Source organism: Schistocerca nitens, chromosome 11 (assembly GCF_023898315.1).
Source record: "Schistocerca nitens isolate TAMUIC-IGC-003100 chromosome 11, iqSchNite1.1, whole genome shotgun sequence".
NCBI classification, from domain to species: domain Eukaryota; kingdom Metazoa; phylum Arthropoda; class Insecta; order Orthoptera; family Acrididae; genus Schistocerca; species Schistocerca nitens.
Genome location: NC_064624.1, coordinates 117,294,756 through 117,312,630, shown reverse-complemented (window position 1 = coordinate 117,312,630; position 17,875 = coordinate 117,294,756). Strand labels below are relative to the sequence as shown.

The window sequence follows — 17,875 nt, the reverse complement described above, 5'->3', positions numbered from 1 at the left end:
CATAACAAAATGGAAACAGTATGTAAATGTAATTGGGGGAGACTTTAATTCAAGCTTTCATGTAACATGTAACAAACCCAGTGTAAATAAGTTACTGAATATGCTAAGGCAGCACAACTTCCATCATGTAAATTCAGAACCAACAAGACTACAAGCGTGCTTGGATAATGCTTTTGTCAACTGTGCTCGTGATATGTACTCCACCAAGGTAAAGGAATTTGTTTTCTCAGACCACTCCATGTTAACATTAAAGTTAAGACATTTTATAAAAGGGGATGAGAGCAAGGCTGCACAAAAGTTACCAAAATCTAATACCTTAATATTAACAAAACACAATCTCATAAAGTTAACACACCAGTTGAGCATAACAAACTGGGACAAATTATTTCAAAACTGTGATTCCAGTGCCCAAACAGTTTATGAAACATTCCACAATTACTTAACAGGTATCTTAAAAGCCCATCTTGTTCAAAAGAAATACCATAAAACAAGAAAGGGTAAATTTTGGTACACCAAAGAACTGGAGAATCTAAAAAATAAGCTACTGCTGTTGAAGCGCCTTGCCAAAGTAAACAATTCTAATGAAATTAAGGATCTCGAAAAAATCACTAAGAAACAGTATAAGAAAGAGTTGCAATTGGCGAAACTAAGATACAACACAAATTTCATAAAAAATAGTAAAAACCAATGCAAAACAGCCTGGTCAGTAATTAATACTGTTAAAGGTGAAGTCAGAAACTTCGACAAGACAGTCCCAATACCAGCAGATACATTCAATAAATATTTTGTAAGCTGCGCTGATGATATCAAAAATCTGATCAGTAAACCCAATGTAACATGTATAGATTATCTGAAGAGAGCAAACCTAAATCATAATAGGGCCAGATCATCATTGAAACACTTCAAAGAGGTATGCCAACATGAAGTTCTTAAAATAGTCAAAGAAATGAAAAATTCATACAGTACAGATATTTTTAATATGTCAAACAATCTATTGAAAGAAATCATACATTACATTGCAGCACCATTAACATATTCTATAAACCTGTGTCTCATAGAAGGGTTTTTTCCTGATCCTCTCAAACTATCCAAGGTAACTCCAGTCTTTAAGAAGGGTGTCAAATCAGATCCTGCAAACTACAGACCAATTTCACTAATTCCAGTACTAGGAAAAGTCTTTGAAGGCATAATATATAAGCAGATGTATGAGTACCTAGAACAAAATGGTATGTTAAGTGCATCATAGTTTGGTTACAGAAAAGGAAGGTCAGCTATACATGCCATAGAGCTCTTAGTCAGAGACATTCTAGCAGCATTTGAGGACCATGCGCACGCACAGGTAACCTTATGTGATCTGAGCAAAGCTTTTGACTGTGTTGACCACTCACTTCTGCTCTCTAAACTTGAGTACTATGGAATATGTGATAAAAGTTTAAAACTCATCAAACCATACCTCAATAAAAGGAACCAGGTGGTGAGTTCAGGAAGTCATCTGTCAAATATACTCGAGGTTCAACATGGAGTGTCACAGGGATCTAAATTGGGACCACTTCTTTTCCTTGTACACATAAATGACTTACCAGGAAATATAGATGTAAAAACATATATGTATGCAGATGACACAACTTTTCTATCTGTAAACCATATACTTGATAACCTTGTAAGTGATATGAAATTGGCAAAAGAAAATGCAACATCATGGTTTAATGCCAATGGTCTTCTATTAAATGAGGAAAAGACCCAGAATATGTGGTTCAGTCTATCAAAGACTACAAAAATAGAAAAACAAAAGGCAAAGTTTTTAGGTATTGTACTTGACAACAGTCTAACATGGAACTCTCATGTTGATCACATAGTGGTTAGGTTGTCAAGAGTTATATATTTGTTGAAGAGACTGATGTGTTGTGTGACATTTGAGTACGTAAGGACAGCGTACTTTGCCTTTTTTCAATCTGTTTTAAGGTATGGGTTAATACTCTGGGGAAACAGCAGAAAAATAAATGAAATTATGGTGATCCAGAAGAAAGCAATCAGAGTAATGGCTAAGGTAGATAATAGAACACATTGCAAACCATTGTTCACTAAATATAGAATTTTAACAGTAATTAATTTATATATTCTTGACAGTGTTAACTACATACTTGCTGAACTACCTAATTTAAGTGCAGCAAATGAAAGACATGGCTACTATACAAGAACGTGTACTTCTCTGCTGTTGCCACAAAATAGATTAGCTAAAACTAACAATAGTCATAAGTATATGGCAATTAAAATATATAACAAATTGTCTAAAAATGGGTCAATCAAGCCTGACAAATTATTTAAAGACAATGTTCATAACTTCTTGTTAACTAATCCATTCTATTCATTAGAAGAATTTTTAGAAATGCCCAATATCAACTTAAATATGTAGAAATGTATTTTGTAAAATTTTGTTGTAAAATTAATAGGTTAAGTGAACTGACAAAGTCTATTGCATGTAACAATGCTGAATGACTAATAAAGAATCTGAATCTGAATCTAATATTTTCTTTAGCTATACATGTACCACATGTACATTCATTGTTCTTGTCTTTTCTTTAGCCATATGTATTATTTGTGTGTAAAATTTCTAACAGTAATCTAAAGAAATAACTTCAAATGGTAAGATTGAACAAGAGAATTTACTCGCTTTTTGCAAGAAAAGGGATATAAATGTAATAAAAATAAAAGTTGTTAAAACCTATGGCTGGAAAGGGTAGTTAGCATGCTCTCAAACAGACTGGTGGGGGGTGGAGGGGGGTTTAAGAATGACAATGTCCTTACCTTGAATTTTGGGGGGGCTCGGATAGCAATGGAGCGATTTGATATCAATAAAAGTAAGATACAGTGTTAAGCCATGTTGTTAATGACATGGCATACCCATGGTTCTAAATTTCTGTTACTCAGGGAATATAGTTGATTGTTATTTAACTGTGTTATTTCACCGAGATAACATTAAAAAAAAAAAAAGTTAAGAATAATCAATGGACAACCTGTAGCTTGCCACCTTTCTTATACCCCAGACAAATTAAGAAAAATAGGGAAAATAATTTATAAAATTTTGAAACTTTAGGAAAATAGTCATACTGGATGTAGTAGTGAGAAACAGAAAAGTTCCCTCCCCTAGTGGGTGAGCACCTACTCCACCACCCCTTAATTCAATTTTTTGATCTTTATTTTTCTGTTTTTATAAAAACAGTTCATCTTTCGAAGACATCTATTACGAAAAAAAATATTTCTAGTGAAATTCTGCTCAAAGAAGTTCATATGCATGTTTTAACCAAGATAAACACATTAGGATTTCAGGAGACCACTCACTGAAAAACAGGAGTATAGAGTTGTTGATAGACACAAACAAAAGAAGGAAAACTGGCTAGCTTTAAGATTTATCCTTTGCCGAGCTACACTAACAAAAACTAACACACACACACACTCTCTCTCTCTGTCCATGCTGCCAGCTATGCTGAGAGTGTCAGTGCTATTTTGTTTTGGGGCAGGTGGGCTGATGGTGGTGCGGTAGTGTCAAGCAGGGTGGGTAGAGGGAAAGAAGGTGGGAGGGCAGGGAGATGAGCTGGTAATGGGTAGCTAGTAGCTCGGATGGAGATGGCCAGTTTGCCAGGTAGGAATGTGGGAGGGAGGGATGGCAGGTTGTAGAATTTCCGAACACGTATTATGTTCGAGTATAATGCCTTTTCTGGAGACTAGAAATCTACTCTGCAGGAATCAGCATGGGTTTTGAAATAGACGGTCATGTGAAACCCAGCTCGCGCTATTCGTCCACGAGACTCAGAGGGCCATAGACACGGGTTCCCAAGTAGATGCCGTGTTTCTTGAATTCCGCAAGGTGTTCGATACAGTTCCCCACAGTCGTTTAATGAACAATGTAAGAGCATATGGACTATCAGACCAATTGTGTGATTGGATTGAAGAGTTCCTAGATAACAGGACGCAGTATGTCCTTATCAATGGAGAGAAGTCTTCCGAAGTAAGAGTGGTTTCAGGTGTGCCACAGGGGAGTGTCATAGGACCGTTGCTATTCACAATATACATAAATGACCTTGTGGATGACATCGGAAGTTCACTGAGGCTTTTTGCAGATGATGCAGTGGTGTATCAAGAGGTTGTAACAATGGAAAATTGTACTGAAATGCAGGAGGATCTGCAGCGAATTGACGCATGGTGCAGAGAATGGCAATTCAATCTCAATGTAGAAAAGTGTAATGTGCTGCGAATACATAGAAAGATAGATCCCTTATCATTTAGCTACAATATAGCAGGTCAGCAACTGGAAGCAGTTAATTCCATAAATTATCTGGGAGTACGCATTAGGAGTGATTTAAAATGCGATGATCATATACAGTTGATCGTCGGTAAAGCAGATGCCAGACTGAGATTTATTGGAAGAATCCTAAGGAAATGCAATCCAAAAACAAAGGAAGTAGGTTACAGTATGCTTGTTCGCCCACTGCTTGAATACTGCTGAGCAGTGTGGGATCCGTACCAGATAGGGTTGATAGAAGAGATAAAGAAGACCCAAAGAAGAGCAGCGCACTTCGTTACAGGTTCATTTAGTAATCTTGAAAGCGTTACGGAGATGATAGATAAACTCCAGTGGAAAACTGCAGGAGAGACGCTCAGTAGCTCGGTACGGGCTTTTGTTAAAGTTTCGAGAATGTACCTTCACCGAAGATTCTAGCAGTATATTGGTACCTCCTATAAATATCTCACGAAGAGACCATGAGGATAAAATCAGAGAAATGAGAGCCCACACAGAAGCATACCAACAATCCTTCTTTCCACGAATAATACGAGACTGGAATAGAAGGGAGAACCGATAGAGGTACTCAGGGTACCCTCCGACACACACCGTCTGGTGGCTTGCGGAGTATGGATGTAGATGTAGATATGAGCTGGCACAATTGTAGCGGTCAGTAGGAAGGGGCACATGCTGAAAGCAATTTAACTTGGGAGGGGTGACAGGATGGAAAGGACAGAAGTTGTTGGGTTGAGGATGTGGGGACAGCAGGTTACTGTAGGTTGAGGCCAGGATGGTTTCACAAACAGAGAATATGTTGTAAAGATAACTCTGGTCTGTGTGTTTCAGAAGAGCTAGTGGTGGAGGGGTGGATCTATATAATCTGGGTTGTGAACCAGCCATTAAAATCAATCATTTTACATTCAGCTGCACATTGTGCCAAAAGTACAGTCTACTTTCCTTTTGGCCTTAGTTTGGGGGTGGCCATTCATCCTGATGGACAGCTGGTTGATACTCATACAATACAGAAAGCTGTGCAGTGATTGCACCAGAGCTGGTATATGATGGCCGCTTTCACAGGTGGCCCAGCCTCTGATGGGGTACGATATGCCAGTGACATGACTAGATAGAGTAGTAGGTGCTGGGTGTATGGATTAGGCAGAGCTTGTACTTTGGTCTGCCACATGTATATGATCTCTGTAATAAGCAGATGAGAGTAGGAGGGGCACAGAGATACACTAGGATGATGTGTAGGTTGGGTGGGCAATGAAACACATCTTTAGGAGGACTGCAAAGGATCTTGGGGTAGGAAGGCCCTCTTTCTGGGCAGGAAGAGAGATACAGCACTGGTGACAATATGGTTGACTTGTTACAGTCTAGAGTGATATTGGATGATGAGGGGGCACTCCTTTTAGCTGATTCTTGGAGATGGTGGGAGGATTGCGGGTGTGTGAGGATAGGGGGGCATTGGAAATTTGCTTGTGGACTAGATTGGGGGAATGTTGCTGCCTGCAAAGGCCTTTGTGAGCCCTTCAGCATACAGGTCAAGAGAGTGCTCCTCAGGGCAGGTATGTCGTCCACAGGTAGCTAAGCTGTATGTGGGGGAATTATTTTTGTGTGGAAGGGATGGCAGCTGTTGAAATGCAGGTACTGTTGGTGGTTAGTGAGTTTGATGTTGACTGAGGTGTGGATGGAGCCATCAGAGAGGTGGAGGTCAACTTCCAGGAAGGTGGCACATTGTGTAGAGGAGGACCAGGTGAAACAGATAGGAGAAATCGTGTTGAGGTTCAGAAGGAATGTGGATAGGTTGCCTCGGTCCTGAGTTTGGATATATCATCAATGAACCTTCACCAGACTGGATGTTGGGAGACGGATCATTGAATATTTGTGGAATGACTCCATAACTGTAATGTTCAGTCAGTTTGTATTTAAGCATTTTTATAGTAATTGTATCTCAGTCTGGGAGTCATTCATTGGCTTTCTGCAAAAAATCCTACAGTGAAAATTGGGATTTCTCTGAAGAATCTAGAAAATTGCATACTTCTTGCAAAGTGGCATCAAAATTGGTATCAAGAGTGTGGCCCCCGTTTCCAACAGAGGAGCGTTTTGACACTGATTTAGATGGGCAGTCTTGATGACAACAGTCTTCTGTAGCTACTGAACACAAAACATTGTTGATATGTTCAGTAACTTTTCTGCAAAAATCATAGTTACATTTCTCTGTTTTCTCAGGCAGTGTGTGTTTCCAAATTAATTGTATCATTGCCATCAATATCTTAGTGAAACTCTTGTGAATGGGGTTCAGTGATCCGGAAAAGTGCCAAACACCAGCAGCCAGATGCGTGTCGAAAGGTGTTGCCGAGGACTCAAAGCACAGCACTGCATAGCAGGAAAGCTATCAGGCAGACATTGAAACCCTGTGGCTGCATAATGTTTACTGCAAAAAATAAACTACTGTGGTGCTATCTTTTTGTTTGGTCATCAGCCCACTCAGTTACAGATATGAGATGACAGTGTAAACTTCCCCCCCCCCCCCCCCAAAAAAAAAAAAAAAAAAAAAAAAAAAAAAAAAAAAAAAAAAAAAAACCACAAAAGGCTAGACATGGCACTCATCAGCCATACACCATGAAGTGAACTGTCATAACCATCTCTCAACCACATCATTCACATTAGCCATGGCTTAAGTTACACAATCAAGTCAGTGCCCCCAACTAGACATTTCCATTTCAATCACAGAAATTTTGTCATTAATATTAGCTTGTTACACACACAGAAGCAGAGTCTCTATTAAGATGTTATTTTTCCCAAACATGTTAGCAGAAATAAGTAAATTATTGCCCAGATCATCCTAAAATGATGGAGTTATTGCATCAGAAGACCTGAAATTCTCATAACGTTTGCTCCTGAAGCATAAACCAGGTAAGTGACATAGCTGTATGATATGTTACATTATTTTAAACAGTATTCATCCAAGATAAAAGAAGTGACTTCATTCTTGTAAGTTTATGTCCAAATCAGTTGGTGGCCTCTGATAAAGGATTTACGTCATTTTGCTATGCATCTGATAAACAAACAAATTCACAGTCTTAGCAACAACCCCTGTCATCTTCTGTAACTCTCTCACTGTAATGTTACTGGAAACTTATTACCTATAGACGTACTGTCACTGAACAAACAAATACAACATAATTGACTTTGCTTTTGCATAAATGCAAAAATGTGCACAGGCACAGGTCATTGTGTGGAGAGCAATTCTTGTACCAAGACTTCAGCCGATGGAAATTGGAATGATCTCTTCAGTGACAAACTGTTGCTCACTAGAAAGTGGAGCATCTGTCTTGACAGTTATTCACAGTGCAAGACATGCCACCAATTGTTGATTCTCTGCAAGCCTTCCTGCACTTCACTGCAGTCTTCCAGCTTCTCAGCCTCCATACAGACAAATAGCCTCACATAACTACTGAAGCTCCAGTTACGCAGTATTTCATTTTTTTTATGTTACATGGAATTTCCAAATTTTTTTTACCTTGTTTGACTTGAGGAGTATATTTTCCACCTTCATTTGCATTGTAAGGGAATGAAAATCCATCATTCTGGCAGAAACAGCTGTGCCACATATGGCAGATGAAGAAAATCAGGAAACGAAAGCAGATAAACGGAAATAAATAATAGCCACGAAATCAAACTTACTATACTTCAGTTGCCACTAAAATCTTTTTTATATATAAATTAAGTTTGGGAACGATTCTCAAACATACTAATGAACAGAAACTGTCATGAATTTCAGATAAGAAGAAAACTTTTACTGCGAAAACACTTTGTGTAGTGTAAGCCAACTTTTGGTCAAAGAATCTGTCAATTTAATATCAGTTTCAAGTTTATGCACTGAACAAATTTCTTGTCTGTTTATTTTTTGCTTATCACTAATTCAGTTTGAGGCAACATTCAGTTGGCTGCTGCTCAGCCACAGATCTGATGCGAAAAGCCTTGAGGAAGATTGTGTCCATCTTGATGGAGACCACATAGTAAGAGATAAGCTCTGTCTGTTGGTAGAAACCTGATAGTCTGTCCTTTCTACTGTGATCAATGGTACATTAAACACTATTCTTCACACAATGGGAAATCCATTACGTAATAATGACAATGTTATGAAATGGGTAGTTGCTACTCACCACATAGCGGAGATACTGAATATATGTTGTCTAATTGTGATGAATTTGATTGGCTGAAAACTTTGTTTGACAATCTTTGTTGTGCCTAACTGTGAATCAGCACCTATCCTTTCTATAATATTGTCAAACAATCTTCCTTTTTTATTGCTGTGAGATGACAGAGCACTCCAGGTACAGTCAGTGTGACTATTTTAAACCAGACGGTTGCTTTTGTTGTTATAACCGGTGCTTGATTTGTGATGGTGCACCATACTGATACCTCTGATACAAAAACCATTAAAATAATGTTTTAAGACATTAATAAAAAAAAAACAGTCCATGTAGGTCACAGTACTGGTACTACTACTACTACTACTACTACTACTTTACAAATCAAGCACTGGTCGTAATGGTTGCTACTTCTGCTTGTTCCATTTCTTCAAGATCATGCCATATCCAAAATGACTAACCAAACAACATATCTAGAACAACTTAGTGTTCCTTTTCAGAGCCCACTATGTACTCACAAAGACTGATCAGTCTGAAGTTACAAGCAGAGGAGAGGTGATGTGTGGAAAGAATCAAAGGAAAAGAACTGAACACATGACAAATAAGAAGCTGCGTATCATTGGCTGAGTGTGTTACAATTGCCTCATTATGCCTTATTCTAAACATATACACAGTGAATCTTTGCTGAGGTTTCTAGGACAGATGAATATTCAGTATGCCTTCATCCCATTCACATTGCTGGATGTTATGCAGTCAGAACACTGGTGCTGCAACATCTGACTGCAAACCCAGAACTTCATGGAAATTTCCTCACAAGAGAGAAATTTAGGTTCAAGTCGCAATCCAACAGAAATTTTCATGTCACTAATAGATGTTATATTTGTACTAAATACTGCTGATGTCTAACAGTTCACAGTAAGTGAATAAATGTTGAGTAATTCAGTATATTATAATGAAACATTCAACATTCCATGCAGAGCCAATCACAAAATATTTTAATTTCATATTTTTCACAGCTTTACTTTTGAAGAAATGTAAGCAACTCAGTAAAAAAAAATATTACCCTTGGACCAATAATCATTAGTGGATGGACTGATAAACTCTTCTCAAAAGTGTGTGCACTCCCCCTCCCCCCCCCCCCCCCTTCCAAGACATACACACACATGATGTAACATTATGCAATGATTCTGTAATTACTTTCTCTGGGTGGGGATGGGAGCAGGGATTGTGAACAACACACATGTAAAATTGGACAATACAACATATGTAAAAGGCATAACTCCATTTGCAATAAACAAATTTATTTTACTGCAGTTGTTTTTAACATGTCACACAAAAAAATGACATTCATAGCAACAGTAACTCCAACACAAGTGATACAAGTGTCATCCACTTCAATAAAATTATATGACAGTGGGTTTTCACAGCGGAATGTGAACTGTTTCATTTTCTTAAAGTGTATCTGTGAAACTACTATTGACAGTGTCATAACATTAATATATTAAACAGACATTAATATGGCACAGATGGTAAAATATAAAATAATGATCTTCAGTATATGCCATGGCCTATCCTTAGTAACCATCCCAAAAAATATAGGGTTCTGGCAGAGAACGTTTGGTTGTACAATCCTGTAGCCCTGGTGTGGTACTGGATTTGTGATGCGTTTCTGAAAATAAATCAAAGGTGTACTGACTGAACTATCAAATACTTCTATGTAGAACCTAGCAGGACAGAAAAGATCAAACATAAGTAGAATATCATCACTACATGTCAAATTAGAAAAGTAATAAGAACATACTGATTAGTAACATGAAATTTGTATGTCGCCAATGAGATACAAATCAACATCCAATGAAGTACCCGTGAGAAAAATCTTCTACATCTGAACAAATATTTAGTTGTCAAATGCTGAAACATGTATCCAGCTAATGTGATCACATATTGCATCAAACAGTAAGTGAGAAGCTGGAGATAGACACTAGTGTTTAACAACTGTCATTTTGTGGGTGCACCTTCAAGGCATTAAGAATTCTCACAGCACCTTCACAATATATACATTTACTAAGGTGGCATGACATAAATAAACAATCACAATTTCAAAAGAATAGTGATTTCTTCCACTCTCTGGCAATAATGACATCACTGCAAAACAAGTATTCACCCAAAAATCAAGCACACAAAATACTCAAAAATCTAACAAAAAAATTACAAAAATGTAAACTATTGGTGTTGTAAATTTCACGTGACCTATGAATCTCAAATGAAGACCTCAATACCAGTCACCCATACAGAACTCAAAAACTCAACACAATTTTCACTTGTGCTACACAGCTCCGACAAAGCCCTTGATAACCACGAACCGACACTTCTAAAACATGGTGTTGCAAATTTTACTTCACCCAGATAGCTCAAACCCCTAGATACAACACTTTCACTTACTCTATCTAAACCAAAGCTCTCAGTATAATAAACCAAACCATGTTCACATGACTAATATCAGAAATTAAATTATCAAGAATGAACCTTAATTACTGTTGGAACATTTGTACAGAGACTGCATCTTTTTGGTACAACCTAAAAATGCCAGTACTGCCTGCTTTGCACTTAGATGTTTCGCACTCTACTGGCCCACAAACAGAATACTTTTATTCAATCTGTCCTACAGCATTTCTTTTCTAAGCAGCACAGCTAAGATCCAAAAATTATCCATTCTAACATTGAAATTCAATACTTACATCCTAAACCATTTACTCACTAATGGTCCTTATGATTAATAATGAAGAGTGAATTCACTAGACACTGATTTAATTTACGAATTTTCTGAATGTCAGGCGAGACATTCATAAGAACCCTTACCTGCTATTTCAGCATCTTATTTTGCAAATGTGAATTTCCCACAGTATCTCCAGTTTTCTGCTTCCTATTCCTGTTTTTAGCGAGTTTCATCGCTATATACTTCAGTGGCCAAAATAAAGTCCAACAACTCCATTAATTAACATCTCAACATGTTTAAACGACAGTTACATTTGAAGATGCCTTCCAACAGCCACTACAACAGTACTAAGTTGCATACAACACAGCTGCAGTTTATAACATTCATGAGTACGACACTACACGTGCAGGATGAGTACATACATCACAGTATTAAATATATCATATACATTTATATTCTATGGGAAAATACGATACTCTAACCACAATCATTTTAACCGATCAGCTTGTTTGCCTCCTAGAATGCGAATGTATATTACGTTTCCTGTTTTCTCTCCAACAATTTTGTGTTCCGCTTTTCGTCTCTTGGGAATCACAATACCGCAAAGCCTATTACTGAGTTACTACATACAAAAGTTGCATGCGGCATATACCAGCAAAGAAATTCAGTAGAAGAAGAAGGGGTAGCTTTGAGGGATGAAATAGTGAAGGCAGCAGAGGATCAAACAGGTAAAAAGACGAGGGCTAGTAGAAATCCGTGGGTAACAGAAGAAATATTGAATTTCATTGATGAAAGGAGAAAATATAAAAATGCAGTAAATGAAGCAGGCAAAAGGAATACAAACGTCTCAAAAATGATATCGACAGGCAGAGCAAAATGGCTAAGCAGGGATGGCTAGAGGACAAATGTAAGGATGTAGAGGCTTATCTCACTAGGGATAAGAAAGAACTGCCTGCAGGAAAATTAAAGAGACCTTTGGAGAAAGGAGAACCACTTGCATGAATATCAAGAGCTTTGATGGAAACCCAGTTCTAAGTAAAGAATGGAAAACAGAAAGCTGGAAGGAGTATATAGAAGGTCTATACAAGGGCGATGTAATTGAGGACAATATTATAGAAATGGAAGAGGATGTAGATGAAGATGAAATAGGAGATATGATACTGCGTGCAGAGTTTGACAGAGCACTGAAAGACCTGAGTCGAAACAAGGGCCCGGGAGTAGACAACATTCCATTAGAACTACTGACAGCCTTGGGAGAGCCAGACCTGACAAAACTATACCATCTGGTGAGCAAGATGTATGAGACAGACGAAATACCCTCAGACTTCAAGAAGAATATAATAATTCTAATCCCAAAGAAAGCAGGTGTTGACAGATGTGAAATTTATCAAACTATCAGTTTAATAAGTCACAGCTGCAAAATACTAACGTGAATTCTTTACAGACCAATGGAAAAACTGATAGAAGCCGACCTCGGAGAAGATCAGTTTGGATTCCGTAGAAATGTTGGAACACTTGAGGCAATATTGACCCTATGACTTATCTTAGAAGGAAGATTAAGGAAAGGCAAATCTACATTTCTAGCATTTGTAGACTTAGAGAAAGCTTTTGACAATGTTGATTGGAATACTCTCTTTCAAATTCTGAAGGTGGCATGCGTAAAATACAGGGAGCGAAAGGCTATTTACGATTTGTGCAGAAACCAGATGGCAATTATAAGAATCGAGGGGCATGAAAGGGAAGCAGTGGCTGGGAAGGGAGTGAGAAAGGGTTGTAGCCTATCCCCGACGTTATTCAATCTGTATATTGAGCAAGCAATAAAAGAAACAAAAGAGAAGTTCAGAGTGGGTATTAAAATCCATGGAGAAGAAGTAAAAACTTCGACATTCACCGATGGCATTGTAATTCTGTCAGAGACAGCAAAGGACTTGGAAGAGCAGTTGAACGGAATGGACAGTGTCTTGAAAGGATGAACATCAACAAAAGCAAAACGAGGATAATGGAATGTAGTTGAATAAAGTCATGTGATGCTGAGGGAATCAGATTAGGAAATGAGACACTTAAAGTAGTAAAGGAGTTTTGCTATTTGGGGAGCAAAATAGCTGATGATGGTCGAAGTAGAGACGATATAAAATGTAGACTGGCAATGGCAAGGAAAGCGTTTCTGAAGAAGAGAAATTTGTTAACATCGAGTATTGATTTAAGTGTCAGGAAGTCGTTTCTGAAAGTATTTGTATGGAAAGTAGCCATGTATGGAATTCAAACAGTGTCAGGAAGTCGTTTATGAAATTATTTGTATGGAGTGTAGTCATGTATGGAATTGAAACATGGACGATAAATAGTTTGGACAAAAAGGGAATAGAAGATTCTGAAATGTGGTGCTACAGAAGAATGCTGAAGATTAGGTGGGTAGATCACATAACTAATGCAGAGGTACTAAACAGAATTGTGGAGAAGACGAATTTGTGGCACGCCTTGACTAGAAGAAGGGTTCGGTTGGTAGGACACATTCTGAGCCGTCAAGGGATCACCAATTTAGTACTAGAGGGAAGTGTGAAGGGAAAAAATCGAATAGGGCGTCCAAGGGATGAATACACTAAGCAGATTCACAAGGATGTAGATTGCAGTAGTTACTCAGAGATGAAGAACATTGCACAGGATTGGGTAGCATGGAGAGGTGCATCAAACCAGTCCATGGACTGAAGACCATAACAACAACAACACAGAAACAGCTGATGGCCACCCTTTTCCAGTTCCATGCTGAACATTATCTTTGGGTGGTGTGAGTTCGTATGTTCCAAAACTCATTAACACTCTTCCACCGATGTGGCATGATCCCAATTTTATCATCCACATACCTAAAGATGTAAGTAGATTTGTATCTAGCTATGCCTCTTCTCCAAATTTCTCCATGAACATATTGGTAATCGTTAGAGACAGAGAACTGCCCATGGCAACACCTCCTGTCTCCTCACGATATTGGCTCCCATACAGAAAGTGAGTTGAGTTCAGTATATGCCTGAAAATTTGAAGACAGCATCATCAAATATCTCTGAATCAGTTTCATTGGTACCTTAGCGAACAGAGGTACAACATCAAAGCTGACAATTGTAACAGTTACCTATGATATGTGGTTGCTTGAGATGTTGCAAGAATGCCCCGAAGATGCACATGTAATGAATACTATTCTCCAGAAGTATGTAGCTATTTCTTCAAGTGCTTGGCTGTTGGGTACACTGATATACCAATGCTCCTGACAATTTAGTGTGGTCACACACTCTCTTTGTGTACTTTCAGCAGTCCAAATAATCTGGGCAGCAGTGGCACTCTCATAGCTAATTAATAACCTTCACAGGTCTTGAAAAGAGCCCTAGTCTTCTTGTTCACTTTGTCTGTAGAGTCACGTTAGTAAAGTCTGTAAACAGGGCCTTGCAGCAACTACCTCAGCTACTGATCATAAATAGTCTGCAGAAAAAAGATTGTAGATATCCCTTCGTTTGCTATAAACAACGTGATGCTATTCTCTTCTTGTTGCCTATTGAGTGCACGCTTCTCATCACTTGATATGTTCCAGTTTGTAGGTTTTGTCCTGGTGACCACCCTGCTGGCTTCCCATCGACTTTCTTCTGCAACATTTGGTGAAAGTGTGTGGCTTCTTAGTCCACTGTACTGATGAAACCAGAAATGAGTGCAGTTCTAGGAGTTGCTGCAAATTTGGATCTGCTGCTGAGTACTTTCAAAGTGATGTCATCAAAGTGGTTAATCACTATATGAGAATCCCCCTCCTGCTGTGTTTTCTTACACATGCTGACAAACTTGACAGCCTGGTGTTCTGAGGCAATCGTCTTGGCACTCTCCGCTACAGGCCAAGACCGAGAGACACTGGCTACCCTGTCCCAGTCTTCAGCTTCTAAGGAGACTGTCATGTACAGGTGAAGATGTGAAAGCTCCCTGGCTACCACATCTGGCCTGAGGCGCATATGTCGAATCCTCTCTCTCACAAGTGCCACGCTCAGTCGACGTTTTATCTCGTTCGCCGCTCTGAAGTTGGTGTGATGCTTAATCTTGGTGAAAACTGGTACAAAACCTCCGTCTCGACACATCTGTAGCAACTGAGAGAACACAGTATCCTCCCTTTCCCCTGTTGAAGCTTGTCCAGCTCCTTGATAATCCCATGCATCTCCCCCCCACAGGGTCCCACAGTGTGATTCCTCAGACTTCCTCAGCGATCACGTGACGTCTCAAGGTGTGAGATGATATGCCTGGTATCATCGCTATTCTTGCGCGATTGGATTTGTGAAAAACAATCTTTTTTTTAAAAAAAAAATTAACCGGAATCCAATGCACGTGAAGAACACAGATAGACTGAAAGCTGCACTTACTCTGGGCATCTTACCCTAGTATTCATATTCCATGGATTATTTTCATCATAAAACGTAATGATATGGGGCAAATCATTTAAAAGTTGCGTCACAAATTATTTTGTAAATACGTCGACATCCTGACCACTGAGTACAATTTGTTTTAATAAAAGTGAAGACAAGCAGATAAGAGTTAGCAGTTCCTACCACCACAATAATAGAAATTCTTCTCTTGAACAGAACGAGTTGTCATCAAAATCTTTATAGGTTTATCTTCAAAGTTTACTTTGCCGTCTGTCACACTTTTTGTATAACTGAGTAAGTCATCAAAACTTTTGTTGCACCAATGTGCACGCCTTTTTTTGCTAAAGGCAACCTTAATGTGCATGAATCAGCGTCCTTTTTTCTTCTGGTGTTTTAATCACATACGTCATTTTTACTTTTGACCTCCTGTGGCCTATGTACAGGAAGCTTCATGAGGGCATTTAAACAATACTGTGATGCCACAGTCAAGCCTTAAACAGCTGTCTACGTGATAACCACGGTTGAGCACCATATATTATTCTTACAGCACTTTTTTAGACTATGAAGTCTTTCTTTGTTAAAGATGAGTTATCTCAGAACACTATTCCATATTACATTTATGAATAATACATGTAAAATATGTCAGCTTACTGATGTGTCTCTTCCCAAGAATTGCAATGATTCTAACTGCAAATATGGCTGAATTAAGAAGCTTTGGGAGCTCCAAAATGTTATTTTCTGGTCAATACTTTCATCAAGAAGGACACTTTTGAAGTTTCCACCTCATTGATTATTTTGCAACTATGTGTTACACTCGTAATTGGTGTAGTAGACCAAGATGAGAAGTAGCGAATATATCGCGCCTTTTTAAAGTTGAGGGTGAGACAATTCACAGAAAACCAGTCAATGATACTTTTAAGAGCACTGTTTACCATTCCCTTGTTTCTGCATGTACGCTTGGATTCATTGCCATACCAGTGTCTTCTGCAAAAAGAACTAATTCTGTCAGCTATATACTGCATGCGAGACTGTTTACATACAGGGTGTTGCACATTACCCGAACCATTCTGTACAATGTGGATGACTGCTCAAGTTCAGCAGTCAACTGATGTTGCGCTGTTAGGTAAGCCCATCCCCTACACAAGGTCGTACAGCATCGGATGGGTTTTTAACTGTCCTGAGGCAAAACCGGATTGGTTTTTAATCGTCCTGTGGCCTAAAACTGCATTAAAAGCTAAATGAATGTGGTTTTTAATTTTCCTAATGCCCAAAACTTCACAAAAAGCAAAATCAAATCAGCTTCTAACTGTCATTGCGCAATTGAAGAACGTTGCACGTAACATCGAGAGGAACACAAAAGTCTTAAAAGACTGCCAGTCTGATCCTTTTAGGCAGCCTGTATGGTATGATGAATGCAGCCACAGACATAAAAATGGTGACGACAGACATCCTTAAAATGGCGATGCACTCCAAAATGATTGTATGCACTATTCCATACAGACATGACATACCAGAATGGAGAGGCACAATTTCTCCAATGAACAGCCATTTAATAGGAGCAGTGTTGTCATATAACCATGCTACTATAGCGGACGTCCATGTCTTCCTCAGATCAAGTGGCTACAAAAAATATGGGCTTCACTTAGTGTTTAATGACAAGAACAATTTCGGAATTACTCACAGTTTACATAAATGCCCATCTCCGCAACACCAGTAATAACAACAATACAGCCTAAACCACCTTCTGCACATAAAACATTCACATGACGAAACAGAAATCATGACATCTGACGGTCAGACTCTTATTTCTCACTTTAAATGAGCAGTTGTCTTAACTGTTGCAGCTATCGAAGCATGGCTTTCATCCAGTTCTGTTGCACACTACTTGTGTAGCGCCCCTGCCCACCATGTTCAGCCAAACCCCGATTACCCCAAAAGTTTTGGAGAGAGAGAGAGAGAGAGAGAGTGCATACGCACGGAAATAATCTTTAAAGGCTGTCACAGTGTTTAAGTATTTACGTGTGTGATGTCTGTAGTTTCGAACATGTTCAATCAATAGAAGACGCACCACGCATATAAAGAAAAACATCTGACGAGAAGTGACGAGTTGCTAACAGCAACACAAACAGAAGTAAACAGTATTATCATCACATATATCGCTAACAAGGATAGCACAGGAAACAGAGACAGAACCAATAAAAACTACAGGACAGTTTCTCACTGACACCCTTATATGCAGAAGTGGATTCTGTACAAAAAACTGATGTCGAATGAAACCATCAAGAAGAGAAACATCAACAGTGCCACAAAAAAATTCCATGAAGGACAGCTAAGGCAG

General features: G+C 38.6%; 1 long non-coding RNA gene across 1 annotated transcript in view; it reads right to left on the bottom strand.

The window, feature by feature from the left end:
* Window positions 1–11,852, bottom strand: part of LOC126213109 (uncharacterized) — a 57,852-nt gene extending 46,000 nt beyond the window's left edge. The window contains exon 1 of the long non-coding RNA XR_007541076.1: window positions 11,296–11,852. This is a non-coding gene — a long non-coding RNA (uncharacterized LOC126213109). The remainder of the gene's footprint in view (window positions 1–11,295) is intronic.
* Window positions 11,853–17,875: the final 6,023 nt, after the last annotated feature.